General features: G+C 35.8%; 1 protein-coding gene and 1 pseudogene across 2 annotated transcripts in view; one reads left to right on the plus strand and one right to left on the minus strand.

Moving 5' to 3' along the window:
* The window catches only part of TBC1D4 (TBC1 domain family member 4), a 156,956-nt gene that overhangs the window by 39,777 nt on the left and 101,998 nt on the right, over positions 1-15,181 (plus strand). The gene's annotated exons all lie outside the window — the stretch shown is intronic.
* Positions 13,874-13,992, minus strand: LOC118609685 (annotated as a pseudogene).

A 15,181-nucleotide genomic window follows, 5' to 3' on the forward strand; every position in this document is an offset into this window, starting at 1 on the left:
GTGAAGATGTGTTCTCTTTGCTGTGTAGTACCTCTCACTCCAAATGGCTTTTAGGTTGTTGCCTAATGAAAGTTTTGGCCAGGGGAGAGTGGTCAAAAGCTGGCGATGCGAGGTAGCAGAGTTCTGGTGTGGCATCTGTAATCACCCTGTAGCTTTAGAATTACATTGTTCCACTTTAGAAGACCTGTCCCTGAAGTCTGTCCCTTGACCACTTGGTTTATTCACTTACTACTTCTTTTAAAACACATTTAATTTTTTTACCTGATAATTCCTATAATCTATTTAATAATTTTGTTATAGATTTATCTGTAAATAAATACTGACTTTCTTATTTTCTTAATTTGGTGTGATATTTCTTGAGATCCTCCCTTCAAGTTATCGGATAGATTCCTCTATAGAAATGCAAAAAACTTTTATTAATATTTAGGTTGCTCAAAATACTCTTATGTTACTGTTAATTAAAATTTATAACCATGAACATCCTACATATGTTTAGTGGGCTCTCCTGGAAAAGCCATGTAATCCTTCAGTTTTGAGAGTTGAATTTTTTATCACTAAACAGATAAGTTAAACAAAAGTAATACTTAAGAATCTGTATCGAAATTTAATTATCCCCAAACTTTTCAGTTTGCTTTATTTTTGCATTATGGCTTTCAAAATATTCTGCATGATATGCTTTTTATTAAAATGAAAAATAAGATTGGAAAATGAGCATTGACCATTAAACAGAATAAGAAATATTAGAGTTTATGTTTTGTGCACTTTTTTTTTTTTTTTTTTTTGTAGAAACCACATGCCTAAATTTTTGGGCACAGTGCAGTGGAACTGATTCTTCATTGGTCATAAGTTGAAAAAAAGAAAACAGGAAGGAGCCTGCCAATTGAGAACCTGGCCTTAGGATGAATCTTTTTTCAGTAATCTAGAATATGTACATTCCTAGTATCTAAACTTACTTTCTCCAGATCCAAAAACTGAATAGATTTGGATAGTCAAGGGTATTTCTCTCTTACTCTGTGATGGTAAATGATAAACCTGTGAAAGGCTATAAAGATGCACGCCTGTCTGCTCTTTTCCATCCATGACTTGATAAACGGACATGACTTGCAATATGAATCGTGTTATATTACAGGTTTGCATTATTTACCTCTCTGTTTATGAATGCATTTTTATAAATACGCCTGTAAGAAACATGCCAGAGGGGTATGTAAAACATGAAAATTTTCATAGATAAAATTTCAAAAATTTCCCTAAAAGTCTGATTTGGTAGTTTACAACAGACCTTAGTATAGAATGTACAAAAGCTGATACATGTTTGAGATCTGTCTTGGAGAGGAAGCGTTTACACTGTAATGTGTGAACTTGGCTTTATTTCTTGCCTCCCCTCACCAAAACCTTCTCCAAATCATAATAAACAAATAAACCCCTCAGTATGGAAGCACAGTAGTAAAGGCTGCATTTTATATCCTCTGTAACTTTTTATACCTGTAGATAATACCAGGTAGTAAATACCGAGTTTTATTTTATTGAATACCAAGTATTAAATATGTCCTAACTTTATTTTTATGGTTCATACTCTCACCGTCTAGTCCTTATTTCAGCTCTTCTTCCTGTTGATAAATTATTAGAGGAGTGTTTACCGAAGTATATCAGAAGTTGATGATAATTTGCTAAACTATTATGAGAAAAGTAATTTAACATTTTCTTTTTGCTCCTCTAAGTGACACGAACAAAAAATGATAGAAATGTAAGTATGTTTTAAAGATTTTTCACTTAGGTAGTGAATGAAGCAGTGTTGTAAGTGCTGTGGTGGATGCAAAGATGAGTGAGACAAGTGGTCCCAGCCCTTAGAGGCTTATATGTCTAGAGAAGGAGAGTGATATTTATGAGTAATGTGAGAGCGTGAACATAGGACTAAGGTAAGTGTCTAGCGAGGTATAAATACAGAAGGAGCCAGCCTCAATCTTCAAAGTGGGGCAAGGATAGAGTAAGATTGATGAGCTGTTCTCAAAATCCTTGGTTTTAATAATGTTGGTATACACAGGTACTTAAAGTTAGTGTTTTGCAGATAGCCACCCTTTTTACTTTTGTTTAAGGAATTTTGATCTGGGACTATTTCATGAAGTTTTTGGACGTCAAAAGCCTTTTGTGTTCATTACCAGACATTGGATTGTGCAAGACTGCTTCCAGGCCTGTGTAGGTGTTTGCCCCATCACTTTAGAAGTTGAACCAGTGGCTGAGGACTTCCTAGAATTTCAAACCAGTGTTGCTGGGAAATGAGTTTAAATTTGAGGTGAATAAGAGCATGCATTATTTGCTTTATATGTGTTTGTCCTAATTTGTCTGGAATCACAGTGCTAGCAGTAGCCAGTCTTAACTAAAAGGTGAACTGCCTTCTGGTTGTTAGCTGCATCAACGCTTCCTATGAAGTCACTTAGTAATAGGAACCACTCCCTGTATTAGTTTTGAAAAAATAATTTGACTTAAGCATTATCTAAAATGATTTTTAAAAAGCAATTACAAAAAAATCCAAAATAATTAAAAGATTGAAAATTTATTAACTGACTTTTCTTGGAGCAATTCTTCATCCATAATTTTTTTAAAATTAATTTTTATTGAGAGAGAATAAAACCTGTGGTATAAAAATAAGAGTAAGGACTCTCCCCCAATGGAATTATACCATAAAAGCCTTAAAATGGAGACTAAATAGAAAAAGTAGTTGTGGGGTTACTATATATGGAAGTTTTTCTTTATAGTGTTGTAGAGAAGTTTTCCTTCCTTAATACATAGAATGTGCACATAATTAATGTCTGGAATTGATCAATGTCTTCATCTGCTTGCGTTTGTCCCCTCTCCAACTTAGTTATTCAATCTCTTCCTTTCCTTTTATAGCTTTATTGATTTTTTTTTAATTTTAAGAGAAAACTCTTTCTTAAATATAACTACTGTAGCGGGGCAGTAGTCCTCATAAACCACCTCTTGTTAAAAACAGTGCTTCTGGTATTTTTACTGCTGTAATAACTAGGGGAAAAATATACATGTTATTTTTACCACATTCTTTGGGAAATAAGTTATATGGAAATTTACTGATCTATTTTCCTAAAATTTACCAGTTAGCTTTAAATAGTGAAGAAAAACTTAAATATATAGATATTGTTCTATGTAAACATTAACATAGAAATACGACAGTAAAACCGTAGCTACTTTCTGTTGACTGAGGGAAAATACCACCTCTCTACTTAGACCTAGTTTGTGATTATTTGGGGCTAATTTCTCTAGTTTCTAATTTAGAGTGTTTTGCTTTTTGAAACTTTCCCAAGATTAACTCTGGTATAATGTCATTAGATTGTGTTTTGCTGCCGACTGGGTCATTAGCATAACTAGTAGGGAATCAGCTCTAAAACTGACCTGATTTTTTTGAAGTTTGATTTGAATAAAAACTATAAGGTAAGAGAAAGGAGAATTGGTAAACAGATAGTGGCTAGACATACAAACTAATGGAAAAGAAAGACAAAATCCATTTTAAAATCCAAAAGTAGCTGGATACTTGATTGAATTCTCTATTTTACTTAAATAGAAAAAATATCAAATTAAAGATCTAACTGTACTGTGACATTTAGAAATACAGGGTTTTCCCTCACCTCAGTCCCCATTTTTATTAGAAAAAAGTATTTTTTTTCCTCAGAGACCCTTTTTATCAGGAGACACATTGCATTGATGTTACCTTTAACATAAGTGCCCAGAGGAGATTTTTTTCAGTCTTTCAGGAACAGTTATAAAGGGAAATTCAATAAATGTGTGACAGAAGTAGCGCAGTTTTAAAGAAGATGGATTTTAATCTTGTAAAGGATCGAAGTTTTGAAAGAATAACGATAATGAAAAATTTATAGTAGAAATTCTCAATATTTTAAAACAAATTTCCAATATTTTCTGATTCCAAAATTAATTTTCCATTTGAAAAGATTAATGAATTCTTGCTTGACATAAAAAAGTAATGTGTTTATCAAGGGGATTTTAATATAGAAATAAATGAAATAGTACCTGAGATTGTGTATTGCATACAATTTCTCATCTTGGTGATGAAAAAGGAAGGGCACTCTAATATCCTGTAGCTGTCACAGAAGCAATGGCCTTCTAAATTCAGGCGTGAATTATTTTAATTTTTTCCCCCCTTACACTATGTTTTTCAGACAGTGTCCCAGGGGACTCCATGAGGTCGGGGGACAGATGTACTCCTCTTTGCTAAGTATTTTACAATGCGATCAGCAACATTAGCCTGTTGGAATAAGGTCTGTGTGTTTTACAGTGGATGACATTAAAAATAGTAGTTAGTTCACTAAATTTGCATTTTAATGCACAATCTCTGTACTCCATGTACCTATGGGGGCCAGAAAATGTCTTGTACGACCCTGGATGAAATGGAAGAACAAAGAACATAAGTGGTCAATTCATCCTAATGTCAATATTAAGCTAAGTCACAATAATTAACCTTAGAACAAATATGTATCTTTTAAGATTTAGAATATCATTTCCTTTTGCTAAGAAAGATTTTACTTTCAAAACAATTCCATATTTGTTTTTAATATTAAAGGAAATGAAGTACAGGTATTATTCAGATCTAAAATTGTTTGATTTTGAAAACAAGATTTATTAGAGAAGTTCTCTTTGACTAGTCTATGATATGCTGGTTCATATCATGTTTTTCTTTCAAGACTCTACATACAACAAATAGAGTAACCATTAGTGCTCTTTTGAAGTTTAATTGTTCTTAGAGTTCTTGTTATAGAACAATTTGTAACAGGAAAGTATGTATAAATACTCCTAAGAAAGTTTAGTAGCAGGCTTTTCAATTCAACAAGAAACTTCTGAGGATTCTATTCTGGGCTTACAAAGATAAGTGTGATTTAACTTCTATCCTCAAGAACTTTTTAAAAAATTGACTATTATATTTCTATAACCCAATATATCTAAAATATTATCATTTCAACATATGTTGAATAAAAAAAATTGTTCATGAGATCTGTTCCATTTTTTTTGTTACTTTGGCACTAAGTGTTTGAAAATCTGGTATACATTTAATACTTAGAGCACATTTCGATTTGGTCCAGCCATATTTCAAGTGCTCCATAGCTATGTGGCATTTTAATTCTAGAGAATAATGGAAAGAGTGATCGTCCCAGAATCCCCAATCCGGGCTCTGTTGCAGGCCAGTATAATATGAGTCAGAGTTTATCATTGCCATGCTCAAAATCCTCCCAAGACTTTCCGTCACTTAGCTAGGGGATATTGGAAGTGGGCTGTCAGAGACCAGAGCCAACTAGAGTGATATTTCCGAGGATGGAGAGATTAATGTGACCTAAAGGGGTCAGAAAAAGCTTTGCGAATAAAGTGGTTTGTTTTATTGTCACTGTTCTGACATGTCATTTGTGTCATCATGAGATTTGTAGGAGCACCTCAAATACTTGTGGTGTGGTGGTGCCACCCAGTTGTTCCCAGTTTATCACTTCTCTGAAAGACACTTGGAAAGCAAATAGGGCAAAGGTTGCCAAGATTTTATTAGTGCTCTGCTTTGGATATGCAGATATGGGTTTCTGTTGACAAGTAAACATCTAAATTTTGAACGAAGAAAGATGTTTTTATTTGTCGATGTTAGAATATCTCGTCAGACTTTTAATAATAACCAGATATAAATCTGCTTAAATCATTCCTGCTTTTAATAACTGCTTTGCATTTTGTATTTATTCAAGTTCCATCTTCTAAAGGCCTCATTCGACTCTTATATATGCTGCATTTTTTTCTCTAGAATTTGTTCACTCCTTCTTCCTGAACTATTTCCTGCTTTTCTGTTTTCTTGGCCTGTCTGTTCTCTTATCCCCTTGGCATCTGCATACTCCACTATATTAGATGTAACTTGTTAAATTATTGTTGAGTAGAATCCACAAGGATCTCACAAGGCATAATTGTGTGAGGTTATTTGAAAATCTTTGTTATTTCTAATCATGCTCCTAGAATCTTTAATAGTAATCTGATTATGATTCATGCTTATCCTTTTGAAAACTGAAGTGTCTGCGTTTCGGATTGGCTTAGGAACTTCTAAATTTCTTGCTCATTTGCTTTACCAAGTCCTCACTTGAGACCCACATAGTTTCAAACAACAGAAGGAAGGATACATATGTGTAGATTTTGTTGATTAATTACCAGAGTAGCACCCTACAAAGAAATTCGAACTTTTAAAAACCTAAAACTTATACTGACTCCATACTTACAATTTATATACCATAAATTAACCCATATATTTCACTGCTTCCACTCTCTGAATTCGCACAGGCCATGTAGTCAGCAGGCTAGCTATAGCTGGTGAGGGGCGGCAGCTCTCAATCTATGGAACTTCTCTGGGGTCAAGTATTACTCAAATATGAGAAGTCTCGTTTCCATTCTGTTTCCACTGCTCTGCCTAGCGCTCATCCCCCACGTCTTTCTGGAAGCTTTTGGCACTTAGTTTGCCACTGAGGAATTTCCCAGACTGAGGCTCTTTGACATTTTCTGGCCTATTCTGTCTCTGACAAAATGTATTACTTGGATTCTTCGAATATATTCTTTCCTCTTTTTCTTTATGTTTATTAACGCAGTGTTCTTCCCATTTCTGCCCAGTGAAATCCTGCTCTTCCTTCAAAATCTAGCTCTAATGCCTGTTTCTGCATGAGGTCGTTTGATCCTTCTAGAAAGTGTAATCTCTACTAGTAGAATCTCTATTATTTAGGGCTTATCATACTTGTTATTCTGTGGTTATTTGTATGAATCTTATCACCTATGAGGAGAGCCACTATTTCATATAATTTATTTTTATATTCCCTGTATCATGTCACATGGTATCTTGTATATAATAAGCACTCAGTAAAGATTTTTGGGTTTAATAAAATCTGTGAGTCCCAAAAGTACCACCACGGAAGGTGGCAATGGCTGAGAGACCACAGTTAATGTCTGATACCTGCCTCAGTTTCATTCTTTGGAAGACTGTAAATTGTTATAACTTCTTTTACTGGTTCTCATTCATTTCCTGTTGTAATTTAAGAAATGCACCTATTAGAATATTTGGAAAAGTATTTTTCTCATTTAATATTATTTTAAATAGCATTTCTCATATAACTTTGGGGGGTGCTTAATCTAAACTAAGATATTTACCTTCTTTTAGTCTACATTTCCTTAAAGCTGGTAATAAACTACTAAGTCAATAAGTTGGTAAAATCTGTGCTTTAATTAGATGCATGCCTTTTTAGGTAGCAATATAAGGAATAGGGTGTGAGAATGTTGAATAAAACTTCAACAGCTTTTATTTTTGTTTAATTTTGTTTTGTTTTCCTTTAGCACTGGAATGGGAAGAGGGCAGAACTGTAGAGAGGCCAGATGATTGCGAAAAAAGAACTCATGGATTACAAAAGAACTTGACTATCAATATAAGTATCAGCAAAATTTTCTTAAGAGATGATCTGAGAGAATTGTAAAATGAGCTGCATAGTTAAGGGGCTCCTTTTGTAGGGACCATGTTTAAACTTGAATTACTGTAAAAGTGCCTTGAGTTATTTGTAGTTATAACATCCATTCGTGCGTCCCAGAGAGAGTGAGGGGGTGGGGTATTGTTGGGGGAAGAGAGAGAAGAGGAGAGGGAGATATTGAGAATATGAATGGTTATAGGAAATAAAGTTTCAACCCTTTTGGAGTTATGCCACCCAAATGACCCCATATGTGAGTGGCTGCCTTCATCCCGCCCCGGCCTTTGATTTGCCTTTAGAACTACCAGAACTGCTGCTGTAATAGAAACAGGGTAAATGTGTGGGTTTTTTTTTTTTTGGGGTGGGGGTGGAGGGGTGGATGTACATGTAAAGGGTAGGAGGTAGATAAAGAAAATGATTCAAATACAGGGCTTGGAGTTTTTAGAATATCTGTGAGTTCAAAAATGAAGGGAAGACAAACTTTTGAAAGGGATTGTTTATCAGAGCTGACCCTTCTGAGTCAAATTCTTAACAGTTGTTTATGTAGGATTGTGTATTCATGTGACCTATATTTTTCACTTTAATTTAACGTTGCTTAAAATACTGTCAAATATTTATTTAGAATGCAAGTATTCTATTTAATTCAATTAGTTAATTTAAATTTTTTATTAAGGTATAATTGATATAAAAATTATGTTAGTTTCAGATGTACAAATTTGATATTTGTATAAATTACAAAATGATCACCACCGTAAGTCAAATTAACATTTGTCACCATACATAGTTACAAATAATTTTTCTTGCGATGAGAACGTTTAAGATCTACTCTCTTAGCAACTTTCGAATATACAACACAGCAGCATTAACTACAGTCACCACGCTGGACATACGTCCCCAGGACTTATTTATTTTATAATTAGAAGTCTGTACCTTTTGACCTCTTTCACCCATTTCACCCCCACCCTCCACCTCTGGCAACCATGCAAGTGTTCTATTTTAAAAATACAGAATTTTTGAAAATGTTTAAAGGGCCACTTAGATAAATTAATAAGAACTTTTGGCCTAATAGCTAAATGTACATCATTACTTGCTTGCGATTTTTCCTTTGCTAGGATTCTCTTGTCCTCATGTTCGCCTGGCAGATTTCCACTTATCCCCCAGGGCCTAGCTCAGATGCCACTTGATCCATGTAACTGTCTCAGACCTGTCCTCTTTCTGGCCTGAGAAATAATTGTCTCTCCATCTGGATTCTTGTTAGATTGGTCTTTTCACACCTTTCATTACAATTTTTCTTAACATTCTGACTTTCCAATCGACTTTAAGGATAAATAATGTGGCCTCCACAACACTATATCTTGGGGCTCAGTATCAACAGTGACAAAAAGCAAGCACTCAAACACCGATTGCTCTAAATAAAATGGGAAATTAGATTCACTTAATTTTAAGTGAGTTATACTAGACAGTTTTTAAGTTGGTCCTTGCCAGGTCTATCCTTTTATGATTCCAAGAGAAATGCATACTTTTTATATCTTTAATAATAGTGCTAATGATAATGGCAATAATTAAAATACAGTAATCAATGTATGTAAGGAATAGATTTCATTCCATACACTGTGATTTGTACATATGTCCATTTACTTTTGGCACCAGCCCTATGGTATCGTTAGTAGTACTATCGCATTATCACAGACGTGGAAGAGATTATGTAACTTACTCAAGGTCACAGAACTAGTAATGAGCAAGATTCGAACCTAGGTCCACCTAATTTCTGAGTTTATCTGTCAATTAGCAGAGCTGGAACTAAAACCAAGCAGCCTTCTGGGGGCATTTATTTATAAGGGTTAGTAACACACGAATCTCTGAAATAAGAATAAATATTACCAGTTAAAATAGGTGTTCATATATTAATTCATACTATCTGACAAAAGAGGCCACAACTGAGCCCTGCAGGAGGCTAAGTCCTTTAGTGGATGTGCCCCTCTTCCTCTGCCCCATGTCCACTCCTGTTCTCCAAAAGTTTAAGATCTGGCTCCAAAGCTAGGCGTTTGAGCAGCCTTTTCCAATTCTGAAGCAGCATCCTATACTAAAATCATACAAGGATCTTATTTTTATAGCTCTTATTTTCTATCTAGTATTACAGTGTCAACAGGATGATAAAATGGGGTTCAGTTCGAGCTGCGGTCAGAAGCGTCCACCACTCTCTTGGTCCAAAGTGCAATGCTGCACCTCCTAAAGAAGGACTTGCTAAGGGTGGGGCGAGGAACAAGGTTTGTGGGTACCAGCTCCACACCCACCTGCAGGCGATGAATGAGGCTGAAGCTGCCGAGGCTGAAGGAGATTTGGAAATGGGAGATGGTGTGGCTCGTATACTGTGAATCTCATCCCAGCAAGAGGGTGGCAAAGAAAGACTGATATGTGTGCCCTGGAGCTTGGGGGACAGAGGGGACTGTATGTCATAGAAATTTCTCATGCCAGAGAAATCCGAAGGGCAAGGAACTGGCTGATAGAGCCAGTAGAAGAGAGAGGAGGACAGTGGGTGGGAAGGAACTATTTCCCACTGACAGTGGGCCCGAGGTGTTCTGTGGAATTGTAGGTGGCCATCCAGGGAGAGTGCCTTCATGCTTGTCAAGGATGGGGCAGGGCGCCTGCCTATGGATAGAACAATCAGCTTTGAGCATCTGTATAGCAAGCTCCTCTCAGGGGTCTGAAGCAATGGTTTGCTCATCAGATAACAGGGGGTTAGGGAGATCTGCTGTCCGGTGAGGAGAGGAAGCAGGACCTGTCCTCCCACCCAAGCCCCACTGCAGGCATCATGCAGGCGCGAGCCAGAGGAGGCAATGCCCTGCTTTTGAATGGAGTCCACAGTTAGGTTTTTATATGGATTGGGTATTTAATTACTGAACTGAGACTATTTTAGGGACTTTTTATTTTCTAGCACCTGGCACACAACTGTGAGTCTTGCCTTAGATTTAATCCAGGGCCAGAGAAAGATTTAGTCTGGCAGAATAGGTTTACAGGGGAGCTTGAGAAGAGGGAAAAAGTTGTTTTATGACTCTTCTGTATTGCTCTTTCAATGTCCTGAGTCTTATTTCTTCTCTCCTAGACGTTAAGCTCCTTGAGTGTGGGAGTTTGGAAACAGAGGGAAATGATGTCTTTGTCATCAAGTCTAATTCATTTTTGTAAATGGTACAGAGCTGACTGGATAAATGTTTGGTTTGTGAGATTAAGCAAAAGGTGATCTTTAAGTAAAAAGAAGTACAGCGATTACTTTTAAAAAGAAAACTTTAATTTTAGAGTAGTTTTAAATTTACAGAAAAGTTACAAAGATAGTATAGAGAGTTCCTACATTCTTGCCCAGTTTCCCTTATTGTTAAAATTTTACTTTAGTATGGCACATTTGTCACTACTAACAAACCAGTGATTACTTTTTATCTGTACAAATTTTACTTCTTACAGTCTTGAGATAATACAGGAAAGAATGCCACAGTGTTTATTTCAAAGAGTAGCCATTCTGACTTCTGGATCAAGGTTTTGTACTGTTTGTTAAGCTTCTTTATAAGTTTGCTTTCTACAAGTGCTATGCTTCCTAATTTCAGTTATAAATCAAAGATTACAAAATTCCTAATGAGTCATACTGCTAAGTCCCTTGATCCTTGAATTTCACAAAGTAGTTATAATTTCCTTTAAAATGGTTAAGGAGGAACTTGATATTTATGTAAACTACTGTCTTATTTAGTCCATGATGAAGTGCCGGAAATAACATGAATTAAAAGTTAAGATTATTTTTGGTTCAGGTGGCTTTGTATAAAACTATAAGATATCAGGAAGTGATCAAGTAAAACTTTTTAATTTAAGATATTTTCCTCTCTATGTAGCCTAGCCTTTATATTCTTGATCCAAACAAATCGTGTGGTTTTCCTCATAGAGTAATTGCAAAGGAAAAGTTAGTTAATGTAAGAAAAATAGTAGAAAAGCCCAAATTCCAAATTAAGTGCAAGCAACAGAATCAATTTTATATTAATAATGTAATACACACTTATCACTGTTTGCTAGAACTGCATTCGGTGGTGTTATTTAATATTTATGTGTTCATGATCGTTAGAGTAAACATGGCCAAGACTGGGAGTACTCTGAAATGGTTTGCCTATGTAAAAATGGCTTGATTTAAACTTGTTTTTGCACACAGCTTATTCACCCGTAATGGAAATGTCATCAATCCAGTTCTTTTTCTAGTGTCGCCCATTCTTAGCAGTCTCGTGGTCACTGGGGCTCTCTATATCATACCTGCCAGCAGTGCTGGCTGCGGCTGGATGTTTCATGTCACTTCATAAAATCAGCTCATGTTTTTTAAGCCTTACGTACTTCTCCTGACATCTCCTTTTCAGTTTATGATGATAATTCAGCGACCTATCCTCAAGCCTTGTAGTTTACCTTTGATTTTTATTTTTCTTTCCACCCCTGTATTCAGACAGTCTTCTCATTGTTAGCTTTGAATGCATTTCTTCCTTTCCACTCCCAAATCCTCAGTCCAGACCTGGATCACCTTATATCTAAGTTATCGATGTGACATACCAGTTGGTTTACTTTCTTCTGTTTTTTCTTCCATTACACAGACATACTACACTCCTGCTCCTGCACAGACCACGTTCACCCACCAATACTACCTGTACACCCTTCCTGCCCACAAAACGTGTGTGCATACACACACTTTAATTGACTTGGCTCATGGTCAGATTAATGTTCCTGAAGTCCTTCCATCATTTTGTCATACTACAAAACTTTCTGTAGACGGCTCCTCATGCTTATAGGATGTTGTTTGGACTTCTCGGTCTCACTTTATAGGCAATTCATTTTTTAGTCACTTTGTTGAAAACTCTTCCTCTGCCATGCCGAAGGATTTCTTGGCGTAGATTTATTTATGTGCTCTTTATTGAGACTTCTACAGAGTGAACTAGTCTTTATTTAACAAAATCAGCTGTTTTTGTAGCATCATCCAGAACTCAGTCGGGATTGTCCGTTGGCCTTGGTCTACGATCCTCATGATCTCACATCAGAACCTGAAATTATACCCAGACCAGCTGATTGATTCCCGCTTAGCCTTATGAAAATGTAGAGTATTAAGTTAATATTGCAAATTGGTTTTTGAGCCCTAAGGGTCTTAAAAGACCATCCGCATCCTTTGGTTGTTCTATTCAATAAGTAACAGCTGTTAATACAGTGTTATACAACATTTTAAGCATTGTTTTTTAAAACGCTTTGATCAAATGGTCCCTGCCACTGAAGCATTTTGAGAAAAGTTCTTTCCCCCAAATGTTTGTGGGTTCGAGAAGGATCCTAAAGGCCTTGTGGGACAGAGGCCTTTATTGATATATGTTGTATATAATTATATCAATTATAATATTGATACTATTAACTGGGTTTTATGTAAGACACCCGCTTCGTACTGAGTGCTACCTAGTTCCATTTCATCACATTACCTTGAAAAGGTGGAAAGAATGGTATTGTGTATTTTATTTCACTCTAATTGCCTGCATTAGAATTTGAATTATTATTATATTTATCATATGCATGCCTTTTAGACTCAGTAAAACAAAGGAACAGTTGTGGAGAAGAGAGTCATTTAAATCATTTGCTGTAAAATCTGTGGCATAATGTGAGGGCATTTTGGGGTTCTTCATCTGATACAACTCTTGTCTCTTGGATTCATGATCTGTGTGAAGTGTCTGGCATTTGACACGGGTTAAAATATTTTATACTATGCTTAGAATGTAGGTTGTGAACTTTCCTCTTTAGTATTTCCAAGGTAGTTATTTTCACCTTTCATTTCCACGTGGTACCTCTGGGGAAAAAACAGGTGTTCAATTTTTTGGTAACCAAGTATAGATCTGCACATCACACAGTGGCATTCTTCTACGCAGTGTGCCATGACCCATCTCCTTAAGCAAATATAGCACGTGTGGAGCTTATTTATAGTTTGACCTCTAGTCTTCATTGGCTCCTAGTTTATTTGGGGCATAACTCACTAGGGTTATGGGTTGCAGTGTTTAAGGATCAGCTGAGGAGAAGGAGACGGAAGGAGACACATGGCCTGCCAAGTATATAATACTGAAGTGTGTTCATGCTTGAACTATGCATTATGGTGGGTGTGGTTTAGGTGGACCTTGCGGGAGAAAAGACTGCAACCATAGGAACTTTTAGTATGAAAGGGGGAATTGGGTGTAATATAGAAAAGCTTTGAAAATATATTTCAATATTCTTAATTGGAGCTATCATTTATTTATTTTTTATTTTTTTATTTTTTAGGCGAGGCAACCCTTGGTTGACCTCACAGATTGCAAGGACCTTGTCATTTTACAGTCCCTTATTTTTTATATTTTAATTTTTCACACCTACAGCACCTGGTCTTCCTAGGTGGTCTCTCATCCAAGTACTAACCAGGCCCGACTCTGCTTTGCTTTCAAGATCAGACGGGATCGGGCTTGTTCAGGATGGCATGGCCATAAACTAGAGCTACCATTTATTGAGTAATTATCACCGGCATGTACTGTATTAAGAGTTTTATATATATTAGCTTATTTAAACCTCACGACAATATTCTGAGAGTGTTATTATTTCCTTTGCACAAACTAGATAGCTGAGTTTTAGGACTTTGGCAAATCAAGATAAAGTAAATAAACATGAATTTGGTGAACACATTTAAAAATCCTGAAGCTGCGTAAATCCTTTATAACTTCCATGAAGTGGGTCAGAACATTTAGAAGTTTTGGATTCAAATTCATCTTCTCCAGAGTGATAAAGACGGACAATTATAAATTGACACTAGTATATCCTAACATCCTAAAATGAGAATGAACTTTTGTAGCTATCTGGAAAAGCATTTGCAAAATTTATTGAAATGACATAAATGTCTTGAGAAAAGCTGGGATAGCAGAGAACATTTATTACCTCTTTGAAGGACTTTTTTGGGGCAGCAAAATATTAATCTGTTTAAGAGATTCGTGTTTTTGTCCCTTAAAGTTATATATAGGATTTTGTTTGTGTTGCTTCAAAACTTCACCAGGGATCATTTTAAAGTGTGCACTTCGAACTGAAGTGAACGGAACTAATTTGCAAAAATTCAAGAGGAGCCCACATACTTTAAATGATCTATTAACCAGAGTATTTCGAAGGGGGAAAAAACCCGAAGAGTATTTTTGAATAAATCCACACTGGACAAGAATCGAGTGTTTGCTAAGACAACTGAAGTGGAGTTACAAAATAATTGTGAACCCAGTCATTATTTCTTTATTCTGGAGAGAAGTGAAACCACACTGTTTAAAAATGAATAAAAATCTTAATTACGAAAATAGTACATGTTTATTAAAGAAAAAAATTTTGATTTGAGCAAAGAGGAAAAAAATTGTATCTAGCTGTCACTATGATCAGAACATTGGTAAGATTCTGGTATGTACACACCTAGCCTTAAATTGTACGCTTTAAAAAGGTAAGTTTATGGTATATAAATCACATACTCATAAAGCTGTTAAGAAACATGGTGGTTTATTTTCTGAGAGTTCCTGGCTTGCTCCGCTCTTTTTTTTTTTGTCTGGATCTTCCGTTTCCTTTTTCTCTGTTTTCCTGCCCTGCTCACGTTGACTTCCATGCCTCGCAGTTTCTGATCACGTGGGTTCTAATCCTGAAGAGAGTCCTGGGTG

Source organism: Rousettus aegyptiacus, unplaced genomic scaffold (genome assembly GCF_014176215.1).
Source record: "Rousettus aegyptiacus isolate mRouAeg1 unplaced genomic scaffold, mRouAeg1.p scaffold_m13_p_11, whole genome shotgun sequence".
Taxonomy (NCBI): Eukaryota; Metazoa; Chordata; class Mammalia; order Chiroptera; family Pteropodidae; genus Rousettus; species Rousettus aegyptiacus.